This window comes from Chiloscyllium plagiosum, unplaced genomic scaffold (genome assembly GCF_037043375.1).
Source record: "Chiloscyllium plagiosum isolate Xiang-an unplaced genomic scaffold, Cpla_swu_hap1 HiC_scaffold_19, whole genome shotgun sequence".
In the NCBI taxonomy this organism is placed as follows: domain Eukaryota; kingdom Metazoa; phylum Chordata; class Chondrichthyes; order Orectolobiformes; family Hemiscylliidae; genus Chiloscyllium; species Chiloscyllium plagiosum.
In genome coordinates this window covers 16,750,459-16,768,004 of record NW_028270157.1, presented here as the reverse complement: position 1 = coordinate 16,768,004, position 17,546 = coordinate 16,750,459, and the positions used below count along the sequence as shown (strand labels likewise).

Genomic DNA, 17,546 nt, shown 5'->3' with positions numbered 1-17,546 from the left:
GAAGAATTCACAAGTGACATTTTGAAACTCAGTGAACTTTTTCAAGAGTAAACTGGCATTGGATTCTCAGGAGGTGGGAATAGCTCTTCTGACAATGACAGCCATCCAACTGAATGGCTGGACCAGTTAAAATAAAATCTCAACCAAACAGGACTGGATGTATTTTCTGCTCCAGTCCTAGCCAACCCAGTACATAATGGAGAAACGTGATCCACCATTTTTGGGATAGCAACTATTTTAAGTTTGTATTACACAGGCTGTGATCAATCATTCTGTGTGGAACCCTCTCAGGAAGAACTCTGACAGACTCCATTATACAGACTGTTCTTAGCCAAAAGGTGCACAAGAAGGGAGACAAAGAAAACTCAATTTCTGTTCTGCAGAGTCCAGTCAATTCAAAAATGTTGCAACCACAGAACAAATGAAGAACAAGAAACATCTCATCCTCCCAAATCTCATCAACTCAAGAAATCTACCTGAACAGGCAGCCACCAATTATTCAACTACAGAAGCTGAAGCATTTTCTAAATTTGACTTCAAGATTTAACATTGTCACTTTGGAAAGTAAAACTTCAACAAGTAACAGGCTTGTATCAGTATTAGAGTCTGATTTTACTTTCATCTTAAGTACCTAGTATCTTTAACTACTTTCAATTTTTATAAAATATTTTACTTAATTGCTTTATCACTTTTAATTTGAAATAACTACAGCAGTAGTTCTGAAATAAAGTAACCTTTATTTTGTTTAAGATTATAGATCTGCTGGTTCTTTTTAAAACTGAAACAGTTGTAAACTAAAAGGTTATAAATGAGCTGTGCAAATGTGTAGTTCATGGACCACTCTGAGGACACCATAGTGTGGTTGTGACAGTTATGACTGTTGTAATGCAGGAAATGCAGCAACTGATTTACACACAGGATGCATTTGTCATATGCCAAGGATGAAAAGAAAGGGACCTACTGGTTAACTAATCTAAAGATAGTTTTTGGAATGAGGAAGGGGTAGGAGAGGATATTCTTATGAAGAGCAAGGGTGCATCAACTGGCTCATTTCTATCTGTTATCAGGAAGTAATCAGGTGTTTTGGTTTCCCTTCATGGAATATGGGCATCACCAGCAAAACCAACATTTCTTTCTCATCCCTAACTGCCCTTGAACTGAGTGAATCAATCAGGTGATGTAACAAATCTATTCTCATACCTGAGATCTCTGTTAGAAGGTAACTCTTGAACCACATGATATAGCCCACGTGGGATAGTGACTCTTTATGGAGGTACTTCATCCTCCTCCAGCAGCTAGCTTCAATAGATGCAGATCGTTGTAAGTCCAGAAGCCATTGGGCAACCACAATCACTGCATTGTCAAAGCAACTGGTGTTGGGGCATTTCAGACTGTTGATTCACTGAATGACTTGGTGCCAAAATTCTCAGAGCAATTAACAGCCACACCCTAAACAAAATTCAGTATTTTCCTGTGACACAACCAAGCTCATGTTTGGTCATTCAATGTTATGGAAGAATACCGATGGTAATTTAATCTGGTTTACTCATTACCTGTAAGGAAGGAAACCTGCATCCTTACATGGTCTGGTTTACATGTGATTCAAGATGCACAGCAATGTGGTTGACTCTTAACTGCTCTCTGAAATGGTCTTAGCAAGTTACTCAGTTCAAGGGCGATTAGGGTTGTGCAATAAACGCAGTGCTTGCTAGCAAAATCCATCTTATGGCAGTATGAAGAAAATCACAGGAATGGATATCATTTAGTCTGTAGCCTGTTTGCAGTCATAATTCCAACTGCAAGTAGTCATGTATAATGCATATGCAAATATGTGTTTCAATAAACAAATCCTTTGACCTCCTCTGGAAGGAAATAAAGCAGCATTTATTGCATCTTTCTGTCATTACAGTTCATACCATTGTTTCAGTCGGCCATACACTCATTCCAATTTGCATGCACACAATGCAGCATCCAAGATGGGATGATCTATAATTCCATATCATAACCCACCCCCACAATGTTTTCTCTACCCATTGAGGTCTGCAAGAAAAATGTGCCATCAAAACAAGATTTTAAAAGTCAATTAATTTATTAAATCTATTAAAAGTCTATTAATTTATTAATCTATTAATTTATTAAAAGTCAATTAAATTTATTAAAGCTGTGTGTACAGGCATGGGGGAGGGGAGTACAGTGGGGCAGGTCAGAGAGAGTTGGGAGTGAGAAAGAAACTCAGCCATTGAACTGTGTCTCAACTGAGAGCAAAGTGTCACAAATTATTGACAAGCACAGAAGCAAGCCATTCAGCCCAAAAGGTCTATGCTCAATGAACCTTCTCCTGCCCCACTTTGATGCACCCCATCAATACTGTATTCTGTCCCTCTCTTCTCCCATGTGTTTATCCAACTTCCCTTAAACACTCGTCACTATAAGTATTCTGTGTGAAAATGAATATATGTTTTATGGGTAAGTAAGTTTCTGTTGACTTTACTGGATTTAGTAGTGGCTACCTTATGTTTATGCTCTCTGCTTTAATCTCAGAAGAACTTACTTGGCAGTGCGGATAATGTGCCAGACTCTAGGTGAAAGATTCTGGGTTCAAGTCCCATGACACGACTTGGTGACCATGGAAGGTGTGTTTATAAGATGGCTAAATCCTTTTGATTTGCCTACAGTGGATGGCATGAGTGTGAGAGTCTCTAGTCTCTGAAGCTTGATGTGTAATGTATATAGGCTCATGCCCGAAACATCGATTCTCCTGCTCCTTGGATGCTGCCTGACCTGCTGCGCTTTTCCAGCAACACATTTTCAGCTCTGATCTCCAGCATCTGCAGTCCTCACTTTCTCCTCGTGTAATGTACACAGTCAAGCAACAGGCTGGTGAGCTGTTCTGGGAGAAATGGGTATATACGCAATAGGTCTCATGAGTCACTGGACAGAGGAAAGCCTGAGTCAAGTGAAAAGTTGCCCTGAGATTCTACATTAGTCTAATTACACATGGGCTTGTCTTTTGTTTTAATCAACTTGTCAAAAGAGCATCACACCAAGTGCAGAACCTAAATCAAAACGTTTTCAGTACTGATGATGTTGCACTGTCAGAAGGACTACTTCAGATGAGATGTCAAACCTGCTGCAAGGTAGGAAATGTAGCAGCCAATTTGCACACAGCAAATTCCCAAAAAGGATGTTGCTTGAGGGACTGAATTGAATTGAATTAGGTTTACTGTTACTTGTCCTCACATGAGTACAACGAAAAGTTTGTAAGTTGCTACTTACAGTACATCTTAGATACTAAAGTACCTAGGTACAGAATCTTGGTACTGTATATAGCAGAAAAGTAAAGAAATCAAAGTTAAAAAGTTAAATTCTACAGTCCTTATTACTAAAAAGTAGAAAAACAAAGAAACACAGTTAACGGTTGAACACCACCATAATCCATTAGCACCTAGCTATGTTGGCTCACACTCCTCACAAGGGCTTGACCTCTGTTAGATATTGATATTAGACAGGGCACTGTAAGGATATTCTTTTTCAAAATAGTGTCATAGAACCTTTTGCATGCACCCAAAAACAGTCAGAGGAGGATTCACCTTAACATCTCATCTGAAAGATGGAACCTATGACAGTGCAATGCTCTGGAGTGCCTGCCTTGATTTCTGTGCTCAAGCCCTTGAACCCCGAACATTATGACTCAGAGGAGAGAATGAGAGAATGCTACCAATGGAGCCATGACTAGTCCTGATAAACTCATGCTCACTGATAAACTCCTCCATTTAATCTCTACCATTACCCCTCTGCTCTGAGGGCAGCTATCCAATATCTTTAGCAATTACTTCTCCACTTGTCTGATGAAGTGACAGGTTGCTGCCATACAGGAAGAATTCAGATTTGTAGCTGAATGGAAGCAGATCATACTTGATGAGATTAAATGTTGGTAGTGAAGGAACACTGCTGACTCTCAACAAAAAGGTGTTTTGTTTCACATCCTGTGAACCAGGCGTGTCATAAAAATGACAATTGCAGCATGTCAGGACACATTGTTCAAACAACCCATCCTTTCACTTTCCTGTTGCTTCCAAATATGAGATTCCAATTATGGAGCTGCCTGGCAACACATGGCTGACTCATTGATGGAGATGTTAAGCCTCGCTTACAGTAACCCTCATACTCATGTTGCAAATTCACACTGTATGTTTGCTTGCAACTGAATGAACATCTTTAGTCTGAATCTGCAATATTTAAGTCCTTGCTCTTTGATTACCAGCCCTCCACCTTACCTCTCCAACATCCAAAATCTCCACAGCCTACACTCCCTTTCTTCTCTCTCCTTCCCCTGCATCCTGTGCATGTGGCCCTCAAGACCCAGGTCACTCAGGCTCACAATTTTCTTTTGCAATCTGGCCCTGTTTGAACATCGTAGACAATTGGAGAAGTTTGTGTTTAATTCTGTAACTCCAGATTGCCTTTTAAAAAAATTTTGTAGGATGAGAGTGTCATTAGTTGGGTCAGTATTTATTATCCATCCCTAATTGCCCTTGAGAAGCTAGCGGTGAGTTGCCTTCTTGAACCTCTGTAACCTGTTGCAACAGTGCTGTGACAGAGGCAGTTCTTGGATTCTGATCCAGTGACATTGAAGGAACAGTGACCACATTTCCAAGTCAGGATGGTGTTTGACTTGGAGGAGAGTTTGCAGGTGGTGGTGTTTCAGAGAAGTGTTACAGTGCAGAAGGAGGCCATTCAGCCCATCATGCCTGCACCAGTTCTTCAAACAAGCATCATTAACTTGTAGAAAGGGAGGAATGCAGATGCTGGAGGTCAGAGTTGAGTGTGCGGTGATGGAAAAGCAAAGCAGGTCAGGTAGGATCCGAGGAATAGGAGAATCGACATTTTGAGCATAAACCCTTCATCAGGAATCTTTATCATTAATTTGTGCCAATCTCGTGCTTTTCCCTATACACTTTCAAACTATTTCAATTCAAATAATCATCCCATGCCCTCTTGAGAATCTCAATTGAACTTGCCTCCACCACATTTCCAGGCAGAGCATTCCACACCCTAAATACTCACTGTGTGAAAGACATTTTCCTCACATCACCCTGGCTTGCTGTGCTTGTCTTTGATGAAAGACAAGGTGGTGTCGAAGGAGCCTTGCCACTTGCTGAACAGTATCTTGTAGCAGAATAAAGAAAGAACTTGTGTTTATATTATGCATTTGTTTCTTCTTTTTCTGCTGGGATAGTCCCTGGAGACCAGGAATGACTTCCTTCCATCCAGGAATTGTGAGTCCCGAGATGACTCAACAATATATGACTGGATTAGTATACTCTCACACTGGTGATTTTTTTTGGGGGGATGGGGTGTTTGAAATGGTGAGTGGGATGTCTGCACATTCCTTCCATTGTTCACACTTGGCCTGCACCTGGGCCTATTGTAGAAGCTTGTGGCAGTCGGTACCTTGGCGGATGCTTCTTCTCCAATTTTGGGCATATTGAACAATTTGCAGGGAGGGTTTGAGGATGTTTGAAGCATTCCCTTTGCCTTGGTAATTGTTTGCTGTGATGGAGCTCAGATTAGAGAACGTTTTTTGGGGAATCTTGAATTGGGCATTCAGACAATGTGGACCAACCAACGCAGGTTATAGATAGCAACCTGTACTTCAAAGCAAAGGAGCCCTTTTAAAACACTTAAAATGTGTTCAATTAAATTGAATCAAATTAACCACTTTAAAGGGCACCAGCCCCTTACCAGTCAACCGAGGAGTATTATTGGGCCTGGGTGCAAGGAGATTTGGGCCAAGGGAGGGATTATAGGTTTCGGGTCCTGGAGGGATGCTGACATGAATGTTTTCACGGATCTGAGAGCCTAAAAACTTTCTCAGTTCTGATATTCTTGACAGTGTGGAGGAACAGAGGGATCTGGGTGTGCAAGTACATAGATCCCTCAAAGTTGCCACCCAAGTGGATAGGGTTGTTAAGAAAGCATATGGTGTTTTGGCTTTCATTAACGAGGGATCGAGTTCAAGAGCCGCGAGGTTTTGCTGCAGCTCTACAAGTCTCTGGTGAGACCAAACTTGGAATATTGTGTCCAGTTCTGATTGCCCTACTATAGGAAAGATACAGAGGCTTTGGAGAGGATGCAAAGAAGGTTTACCAGGATGCTGCCTGGACTGGAGGGCTTGCCTTATGAAGAAAGGTTGAATAAGCTCAGACTTTTCTCTCTGGAGAGAAGGAGGAAGAGAGGAGACCTGATCGAGGTGTACAAAATAATGAGTGGAATAGATAGAGTCAATAGCCAGAGACTTTTCCCCAGGGCAGTATTGACTGGTACGAGGAGTCATAGTTTGAAGATATTAGGGGGAAGGTATAAAGGAGATATCAGAGGTAGGTTTTTTACGCAGAGGGTTGTGAATGCATGGAATGCGTTGCCAGTTGTGGTGGTGGAAGCAGAGTCATTGGGGACAGTTAAGCGACTGCTGGACATGCACATGGATAGCAGTGAGTTGAGGGGTGCGTAAGTTAAATTACTATGTATTACATTAGGATTAAACCAAAGGGCCTGTTCTGTGCTATACTTTTCTATGTTCTCTATGTTCTGTAACCTGCGGATATCTGACCAAATTCTCTTTATTTGTAAGTTTCACAAACTAAACTCTTCTGCAAAGGTGACTTGTTACCTCAAGTGCCATGAACTTCCCCTAGTTGAGAAACTAAACTTGCTTCGAAATTCAACACTAGTTTTCTGAACTGAATTTAAAACTTGCTCAATCCTATCTTTAGTCTGCCTGTCGTTAAACCAACACTGTAAACATCTTTTCAGAAACATTGCAGGGGACTGTGGCCAGTTGGTTTCTGGCAACTGTTGGATTTAAGTCACAGTTCCAGAAGGTCTTTCTGATATTCTTATTTTTTAAAAAAATGCAAACCTTTCACAGAAAGAACCAACACTCACCTACCCGTATTTAGAAATCCAAGTTCCAAAAAAAAATAACCTTTAATCACAGATAACACAGCCTTGCTTCACCGCAGCTTCATGTATTCAGAGTATGGTAGATCCATTAATGAAGCTTACTGCTTGAACGTTGTTGTGAAGAAGGCAAAGGATAATTTCTACAAGCAGCTAAATTTGAAAGTGACACTCCATAATTACTCCCAATTCACACATTTTGAGTCCTTTGTGAATTTGAAGGCCATGTGTAAATGTTGTTACTTCCTGCTCTTTTCTTGAATTTGGCTTGCTGTGAAGATCATGTCCACTGTGCCTCTTGGTAGATGGGATCTGCACTTTAAACTAGAACATCAGTCACTGGGAGGAGGAGATTGAGGGGGATTTTTGCAGTGACCTTCCCTGTGGTGGGCAGCAGGTAAAATTCCCCTGTAGTTACTGCAATTGGTCTTAGTTCCTTTCTTGAAAATGGTCACAATTAAGCATCTCAGATCCCCTGGCATGCTTTCCTCATCCAAGTGAGGGACATGAGGCCACGTATTTGCACCAAGAGTACTGCAGTAAATCTAAAGGGTTAACAGTGAGTTTACCAATATCATGATAGTGGAAGTGTTTCACAGTCAATGGACTAATTTCATCTTGATCTGTAGCTACTGTTGCAACATAGAAAACTCAGCTGTTAATTTTAACACAACAAACCCCCACAAACAACAATGCGATAATGATCAGTTAATCTGCTTCTTGTGATGTTGCTCAGGACACTGAGCATAATTCACCTATGCTTCTGCAAAATAGTGCTGTTGGTTCATTTATACTGACCTGGATGGCCAACATGGTGCTGGCTAATTTCTCATTCAAAAATGGCACTGTAGACTCAAGATGCATGAAAAGATATGGGAATGTTGATTTTGGCTTTCTGAAGCTGGAATAGTGCAGAAGTATCAATACTTGTTCTGAATCTGTCTTTGGTTACACTTTTACTTTGCATGCTTGCCCCAACCTTTCACATCTAACTGGTGGCGGGGCTCAGGGAGTTTGTATGCAAATGATAGTTCATGTATGAATTATCTGCCAGGTCTTCTCGCTATCAAAAAAATGTGCTAGCCAAGAAAACACACACCATATGAGGCCTGATGCTGAGTCCCCATGATCCTCCAGGATCTCGGTGTTCCTCCTATTCTGGCCCTTCGAACATCCCCAATTCCCATTGCTCCACTATTGGTGATGTGCCTTCAGCTGTCTAAGTCCCAAACTTTGGAATTCTCTCCAAAAAACCTTTCTTCCTCCCTACATCTCCTTCCTGCTTAATGCCATTTATTAAAAGCTGCCTGTTTATCTGAGAATATTGTCAGGAAAATTGTAATTTCACACCTTGTGTACTGGCTGGCTTTCCATGGTAACATTACCACTATCTCATGCTGTGAGTGCCTTTATGTTTAGTTCATGGCAGCCATTAAACACACACCATTTGAAACATGGTGTCAGAAGTGGAGCTGCTGAAAATATGTGGACTATCAAAGTTGTAAGAGAGCCAACTACTGGCAGAAACAGCAAGTAGAAAAGCAAACAGTTTGCAACTTTGAATGATCAAATAAGTCAAAATGACTTTTTGGAAGAAAAGAAATTGAGCTGTAATCCTCTTGAAAGAATGCTATAAACTATAATGCAGCCTAGACATCATTGAGGAGCAGAAAGGCCCAAAACAACAGATTTTGTAGACACACTTTGGACCCCATATTAACGTTACTTCTGAATGAGATTTGTTCAACATCAGACTTTGAGGGGAGGGGGGAGACCCTTGATTGGTATGTCACCACATATACTGGGTCACTTGCATAACTTATAAATGCAAATGTTGGTGGATGAAATTGGAACCTCGTGGAATTGGAATATTTGGAAAAATGCATTGTGGATATTTTTAACCAAACTTTCAGATATATTATGACACACCTCTGGGGCAGGTAAAACTTGAACTCAGGCCTCCTGGCCCAGAGATGAGGTCTCAAGAAATACATTGTACCCTTGATGTACTGGCTGCTTTGCTGCAGTCATAATAAATCTGCCTCTGTTGTGAGCCTAGACTGGGGGGAAGGCATTAAATACACTTGAAACATATATGGTCACCTGCTGTAATGCCTTCTTATGCATCTGATTTCACTTCTGATTTGGATCATTGTTGTGATGCTAAAGGGGCTTCTTTATGAAAATTGCAGTACAGTATTTAATCTCTGTTCTAAATTATTTGTCATCATCTCTGATAACATTCTGGTCAATCTATGCTTTGTTCAATACATTATTTGGATTTCAGTGTCCTTTTCATTATGAGGCCTTCAATTCCTCCCATAGTATCTCAACTGTGATCTAAAGAATATTAACACAAAACCATCATTACCTCTTTACCTTGTGTCAACACCTATTTCTCACCACGGGGATGGACAGTCTGGATAAAACAATGATCCACAAGAAGATGATACCTGTCTATTGTCTTAGAGCAGAAGGCCAGTCAGTGTTTGACTACCTCACCAAAGATGCATCTACATCTCATACAGTGGCAAACACTCTCAAAAAATACTTCAGGCCAAAGAAAAGTGTGATAATTGAGTTGTACATATTGCACCATGGAGCTCTTCACAGTGAGATACCCACAAAAATGTGTCCATGTTGTGGACGTAACCTTTAGTTCTCAACATGTCCAAATCAAGGGGAGAAAAATGTAAATTGCTCTTAAAGTCACATACTTTGCAAAGATGTGAGGGGGAAGACTTCCTCAGTTCATCATGTGAAGGAACTAGTTTCTGAGAGGCTTGGAGAGTATGGCATATGTACACCTCAAGGATGGTTAAGCACGCAGGCCATTTCAAGGTTTGTTCTGTCAAGATTGTAGACATTTCTGCAACACTGCTCAATGACATCAGTGTGCCAACACCTATATTGAGTGAGAAAGTCTACTGTTCGCATTTTCTCAATATTCTTACTCCTGTGACAGACACAAAGGAATTAATGGTCATGGTGGGAATGTGGAAACAATGACAATGGATCAATTTGCTAAATGACATTGTATTGGATATGAAGACTAGTCATTGCACAATGCAAAATGGCATTGTCCTTAAGATGGTCAAAAATGTTATCATTCCAGACAACTATCCACTTCCTGCAATCCCAGGACTATCACTTAGTTTCATGACTCCACCATCTTCACAAAGCTTGACGTATCAGAACTAGAAGAAAGAGAGGACTGCAGATGCTGGAGATCAGAGTTGAAGAGTGTGGTGCTGAAAAAGCACTGCAGGACAGGCAGTATCCAAGAAGCAGGAGAATCGACGATGTTCCGGGCATAAGCCCTTCATCAGGAATGTTGGAGGAGGGGAGAAGGGGGCTTAGAGATAAACAGGAAGGTGGGGGTGGAGGTAAGTAGCTGGGAAGGTGATAGGTAGATGCAGGTGGGGGGGGTGATAGTGATGCCGTATGGTTGAAAGGTCCTGTGGAAGATGAGGTGTTCTTCCTCCTGGTGTTGAGTGGCTTGGATTTGGCAGAGGAGACGGCCCAGGACTTTCATGTCCTTGGTGGAATGGGAGGGGGAGTTGAAGTGGTTGACCACAGGGTGGTGGGGTTGTTTGGTGTGTGTGTCCCAAAGATGTTCCCTAAAACATTCCACGAGTTGGTGCCCTGTCTCCACAATGTACAGGAGGCCACATCGAGCCCCAATGTAGAGGAGACCACATTGAACATGTGTCAGAACTATCTGATCTGTGCTTCAGCGCTGTAGAATGCTCTACAGAATAAGTTCAGCATCTAGAATATAGAATATTGTTTCTTCAGTCTTATTAGACACTGAAGGGACACTGGTATTGTTGTTGTCCACAGAATGAGCAAAGCAGAACATAATAACGAAATAGGTGATGCTCACTTCACTCACCCAACACAGTCTTATGCCCAACTGCACATTACAACATTCAAGGCTAACTTTCTAGGTTACAAAAAGGCTATTGGAGTAATGGGTTAATCACCTAACTGAGGATTAATAATTCTTGCTGCTTTTCCATGCTAATCTTGGTTCAACCAATCAGCATCATATTCTCATGCTGTATAAATGATTGCTTCCTTTCCATAAGTTTTTCTGTTGAATTTCACTTCCAGATGAAAACGCTTCAACTTTGTATCTCTTTTTAGTAAGTTTATATTAGGCACCACCGAGTAAACTAGAGGTGCCGCTGGTGAACACATACATACTGAGGCATGCTTTCCATAGTTTGCTTCTCTTGGAAAAAGTCACTAGTCTGAAGATTGAGGCTTTAGCTTGAGTGGCAAAAGTCAATCATGGCTTCCCGAGGACGAAAAATATCGATTGTGCCAGGAGGACCATCAACTGGGTGAAAGATGTTCTTTGGTCTGCTCAGAACTTACGTTTTCCACAGCAAGGAGGTGACCTTAAGTGTTGCAGACTGGCAGAGTCCAAGGTCCAGGACTATGTGCTGATAGATGTACTATAGCTTGGGGCAGCTACCGCCAAGTTGCAGTGGGGAAAGACCACCATCTAAAGTATTTCTGCCAAAACACAACAGGTGTCCAGTCAGTTATCAGACTCTCTTGTTTCCTCTAATATATATAAGTATAGTGTTGTATGAGTAAGAAATGCCTTGGGTTTGTTTGTTCTAAATGTATAAAGATGATGTACAGAATCAAATTGCTCCAATGACTGTGTATGTTTACAAAGATATTTTAGTTAAAAATCACACACCACCAGGGTCTTGTCCAGCACGTTTATCTGGAAGCGTTACCTTTCAGAGCGCTGATCCTTCATCAGGTGGTTATGGAGTATAAGGTCATAAGACACAGAATTTATAGCAAAAGTTTGCTATAAATTCTGTGTCTTATGACTTTATACTCCAGAACCACCTGAAGGAGCAGCGCTCTGAAAGGTAGTGCTTCCAGATAAACCTGTTGAACTACAACCTAGTGTTGTGTGATTTTTAACTTTGTCAACCTCAATTTAACACAGGCACCCCAACTCAAAGATATTTTATGAATAATGTATATTTTTGAAATTAAAAAAAGCCAACTCAACCATGGCTCACCAGGACACTCTTAGCCATGTTGGAACAATATGCTAGCTGACATGGTATAAACGTATCTTCCATAATCATTAAACCTAGGGTTGCAACTACAAACCTGCAGTTCTAACAAAAATGCTGGTTCTGTACCACAGAGCTCCTTTCTAGCAGAACACTGAACTGAAAGCAAGTGTTAGGCACGGGTGCAGACATTTTTAAAGCACTGTACTGAGATATGAACAAGGTGTGTCATTTCCACAAATTTCCAAAGGCAACAGAACCTCTATGATCTATAACCTAGTTCAGAAAAAAAAAGACAGGGAACTGAAAAATTGGCAAAGTTAAATTTCACAATCTGGTCTGACGTGGGCTAGTTTAAAAGAAGTATTTGCTGTGACTCACTTCAGTTATTAACCAGTAGGCACCTGGGTCTGACACATTTCGATCGGCAAGAAAAAAGGTTCGAGCTGGGAACTGAGAAGATTCTGTCAGTGCACTAAAGCATGTAGGATGAATTCATGATTAGAGACTTTCAAAGTAAACATGGATAAACTTGAGAAGGCAAATTAAACAATTAAGAGGGTAATAACAGAACCAAACGCAGCCACAATTATCACTTTTCAACTCTGCCAATCATCCTTTATTCTTTTTATTACAATCTGGCAGCTGACATGCTGTGTTGTTGATGAGGAGCTGACAGTCTAAGCTCACATTATAATGATGCACATCTCAAATTACTGTAGAGATGTTTGATGTTGTTTTTTACTAATATAAATGTAGGAAGGAAGAAAGAGATGGGGGCATGGGGAGGGAAGGGGCATGGGGAGGGTGGGGAGGGGGAGGAGGAGGAGGAGGGGGAAGGGGAGGGGAAGGGGAGGGGGAGGGGGCAGGGGGTGGGAGGGGGAGGGGGAGGGGGAGGGGGCAGGGGGTGGAAGGGGGAGGGGGCAGAGGGTGGAAGGGGGAGGGGGAAGAGGAGGGGAGGGGGAAATGGCAAGGGGAGGTGGAGATGTGGAGGGGAGGGGAGGCTGAGATGGTGAGGGGAGGTGGAGATGGTGAGGGGAGGGGAGGGGAGGGGGAGGTGGAGATGGTGAGGGGAGGGGAGGGGGAGGTGGAGATGGTGAGGGGAGGGGAGGGGGAGATGGTGAGGGGAGGGGAGGGGGAGATGGTGAGGGGAGGGGAGGGGGAGTTGGTGAGGGGAGGGGAGGGGGAGGTGATGAGGGGAGGGGGAGGTGGTGAGGAGAGGGAAGGGGAGGGGAGGTGGGGAGGGGAGGGGAGGGGAAGCGGAGATAGTTGGGGGAGGCAGAGATGGTGAGGGGAGGAGGAGATGGTGAGGGGAGGAGGAGATGGTGAGGGGAGGGGGAGGTGAGAGGAGGGGAGGGGGAGATGGTGAGAGGAGGGGAAAGGGAGATGGTGAGGGGAGGAGGAGGGGGGAGATGGTGAGAGGAGGGGAGAGGAGGGGGAGATGGTGAGGGGAGAGGAGCGGGAGATGGTGAGGGGGGTGGGAGATGGCGAGGGGAGGGGAGGGAGGGGAGCGGGAGGGAGGGGAGCGGGAGTAGAGTGGACAAGAGGGGAGGGGGAGACAGGGTCAGGAGGGGAGGGGTAGATGGAGTAGGGAGTAGGAGATGGGAAAGGGAGGAGAGGAGAGGGGTGGGGAAGATGTGGAGTGGAAGATGGGAAGGGGAGGGGAGGGGAGGGGGAAGAAAAGAGGGAATGGGTCGAGGGGAAGAGAGGGAATGGGGAGACGGGGAGAGGAGGGGGAGGAAGGGCGAGACAGGGAGGGATGGATGGGGAGGGAATACAGAGGAGAGGAAGGGAAGAGGGACAGGAGGGGGAGGGGAGGGGGAGGGGAAGGGGAGCGGGGAAGGGAGGGAGAGACGGGGCAGGAGGGAGAGTGAGACAGCAGGGAAGAAAGAGATGCGGGGGATTCAGGGGAGGAGAGGCGGAGTGACAGGGGAATAGCGAGGATTGGGGAGGGAATGAGAAATGGGGAGGGGATGAGGAAGGGATAGGGAGAGGTTAGGGAGAGGGGAGGGAGATGAAAAGCATGACAGGAGAGGAAAGATGACAGGATGGATGGGGCAGGGAAGTGGAGAGAGGGTACAGAATGGAGAGGGGCAGGGAGGAGAAGTGAGAGGAATGAAGGAGGTAATGGAGGGGAGAAGGATGAAGGGAGGGAGAAAAGATGGGGAGGGGGAGGAAGGGAGGGAAACAGGACAGGGAAAAATGGGCAGAGGGAGGGAATAAGAAAGAAATGCAAAGGAAAAAACAATAGATAGGAAGCCAAATGCAAGAATGCATAAGAAAGGAAAGTGAAAAAGGAAGGTGAGAATTGGATGATAAGAAAGGACAACTATGCTGGAGTCACATCATATCCTGTAATACATCAGAATTGTCATTTTCCCTAGTCATAGAATCCCTACAGTGTGGAAACAGGCCATTTGGCCCAACAAGTCCACACTGACCCTCCGAAGAGCATCTCACCCAGATTCATTCCCCCTATCCTATCCCTGTTAACCTGCATTTTCCATAGCTCATGCACTTAACCCATGCATACCTGGACACAATGGGCAATTTAGCTTGGCCAATCCACCTAACCTGCACATCTTTGGACTGAGAGGGGAAATCGGAGAACCCAGCGGAAACCCACAGAGACACGGGGAGAATGTGCAAACTCCACACAGTCGCCTGAGGTTGGGATCAAACCTGGGTTCCCAGTGCTGTGAGGCAGCAAGGCTAACCACTGGGCTACTGTGCCTTTATGAGATCTTGCCATCCAAAAACCGACTGGTCCTCCCACCAATAGCAATAACAGTAACAACAGCTCCAAATAACTACTGATCTGTTTTGCACTTTGGGATGGCAGGAGGATGCAAAGAATGGTAGGTACGAAAATCCCTGACGCTTCACTGTCAGGACCATCTGAGCAGGTCAGAAAGTTGGGTTCTGTTTAAAACTGAATCTTAGGCAAGGTCAGCCCTTTTTTGTTGATTTTTTTTTAGATTAGATTACTTACAATGTGGAAACAGGCCCTTCGGCCCAACAAGTCCACACCGCCCCGCCGAAGCGCAACCCACCCATACCCCTACATTTACCCCTTACCTAACACTACGGGCAATTTAGCATGGCCAATTCACCTGATCTGCACATCTTTTGGATTGTGGGAGGAAACCGGAGCACCTGGAGGAAACCCACGCAGACACGGGGAGAACATGCAAACTCCACACAGTCAGTCGCCTGAGGCAGGAATTGAACCCGGGTCTCTGGCGCTGTGAGGCAGCAGTGCTAACCACTATGCCACCGTGCCGCCCACTGCTTGTTTTTTTAAAGAAAAAAAGGAAAAGGTGAGGTGCCTGTTTACATTAAGTTTGAATTCCAGAGAAAGGAAATGGCATTCTGGCACAGGGGTTGGGCGAGCGGATGTTTTTGGGTAGCACGGTAGCTCAGTGGTTAGCACTGCTGCCTCACAGCACCAGCGACCCAGGTTTGATTCCAGCCTTGGGCAACTGCGTGGAGTTTGCACATTCTCCCTGTGTCGGCGTGGGTTTCCGCTCGGTGCTCCGGTTTCCTCCCACAATCCAAAGATGTGCAGGTTAGGGTGGATTGGCTAAATTGTCCATAGTGTTCATGGATATGCAGGTTAGGGTGGATGGGCCATGGGAAATTGTCCATAGCGTTCAGGTAAATGTAGGTTAGGTGCATTAGTTAGGGGTTACATGTCGGGGTTGTGTGGGTTACTCTTTGGAGGGCCAGTGCAGACTTGCTGGGCTGAAGGGCTTGTTTCCACACTGTAGGAATTCTGGGGGAAAATAAGGTAAAGTTGCCATAGTTCCTGAGGACCAATAAAGTAACTTTCTCATTCACAGAGGGAAGACTGTTGGAGCGTTAACCTGAGGATCACCACTCCTCAGGTGAGGGGGAAGAGGTTGAAAGGAGATAACCTGAGCCCGTGAGGAGATTGAACCCACAATTTATTGTAAAATTTGTTGTGGACTAGAAATGGCTGTTCTGGACGAAACGTAATTCACAGCAAATAACCGAGGAAACTGACAGCTGGAGAAGGGGAGTTTCTGTCAGTTTTTCTTTGTTTCAGATCTCAAGCATCCGCATTTATTTGTTCAATAAACCACGTTCATTTATTTTTAAACTACATTTTTAAAAAAACTATTTTATTTTCAAACCACATTCTTGTCTGTCATCTTCCATTTCTCTTCGGCTCCAGGAAAGAGATAAATAAATCCGCATCATTACCTCAAAATTTTCTGATCTAATTCTCCCGATCCACCCCCAGTTTAAAACGCTTCTACCCATCGAGATCCTCCTGTCCGTACGCCTCATCCCATTGGCAACGACTGTCCATCTGGCAACCAATCCGAACCCAGTCGTCAGGCGGCTGGTTCTATTTTTAGCTCAACTTTCGACCGAGGACCTGAGCTCCCGCTCAAACCGAAGCGAGCCGAGCTCCCGAGGACCCGAACTCCCCCTCGAGCCGAGCTCCCGAGTACCCGAGCTCCCCCTCGAGCCGAGTACCCGAGCTCCCCCTCGAGCCGAGGACCCGAGCTCCCCCTCGAGCCGAGGACCCGAGCTCCCCCTCGAGCCGAGGACCCGAGCTCCCCTTCGAGCCGAGGACCCGAGCTCCCCCTCGAGCCGAGGACCCGAGCTCCCCCTCGAGCTGAGTTCCCGAGGACCCCCTCGAGCCGAGGACCCGAGCTCCCCCTCGAGCCGAGGACCCGAGCTCCCCCTCGAGCTGAGTTCCCGAGGACCCGAGCTCCCCCTCGAGCCGAGCTCCCGAGGACCCGAGCGAGCCGAGGTTCTGTGGTGTCGAGTTCCCGAGGACCCGAACCCCTCTAAACCCTGATGTCGCTCAGTTGCCTGGAAGGCTTGTTTGCGATTCAGAGTAATGTTGATAGTGTGGGCTCAGTTCCCGCACTGGCTTAGCTTAATATGAAGGACTGTCCTTAATAGAATTATTGAGTTTTACAGGACAAAAGGAGACCATTTGACCCATCATTGGTATACTAGCTCCCGAGATGATAGTCAGTCTCATTCTCCCATTCGAGGAGAAAGTGAGGACTGCAGATGCTGGAGATCAGAGCTGAAAATGTGTTGCTGGAAAAGCGCAGCAGGTCAGGCAGCATTCAAGGAACAGGAGAATCGACGTTTCGGGCATGAGCCCTTCTTCAGGAATGAGGAAAGTGTGTCCAGCAGGCTAAGATAAAAGGTAGGGAGGAGGGACTTGGGGGAGGGGCGTTGGGGTGGAAAGAGGTCAAGGTGAGGGTGATAGGCCGGAGTGGGGGTGGGGGCAGAGAGGTCAGGAAGAAGATTGCAGGTTAGGAAGGCGGTGCTGAGTTCGAGGGTTGGGACTGAGACAAGGTGGGGGGAGGGGAAATGAGAAAACTGGAGAAATCTGAGCTCATCCCTTGTGGTTGGAGGGTTCCCAGGCAGAAGATGAGGCGCTCTTCCTCCAACCGTCGTGTTGCTATGCTCTGGCGATGGAGGAGTCCAAGGACCTGCATGTCCTTGGTGGAGTGGGAGGGGGAGTTGAAGTGTTGAGCC

General features: G+C 44.9%; 1 long non-coding RNA gene across 1 annotated transcript; it reads right to left on the bottom strand.

Annotated features, from left to right (window-relative positions):
- Nucleotides 1-1,864: 1,864 nt before the first annotated feature.
- LOC122545521 (uncharacterized) lies at nucleotides 1,865-17,204 on the bottom strand. Its single transcript, XR_015760381.1, has 2 exons — nucleotides 16,242-17,204; nucleotides 1,865-11,487 (listed from the first exon to the last, which is right to left on the bottom strand). It is a non-coding gene; the product is annotated as an uncharacterized LOC122545521 (long non-coding RNA).
- Nucleotides 17,205-17,546: the final 342 nt, after the last annotated feature.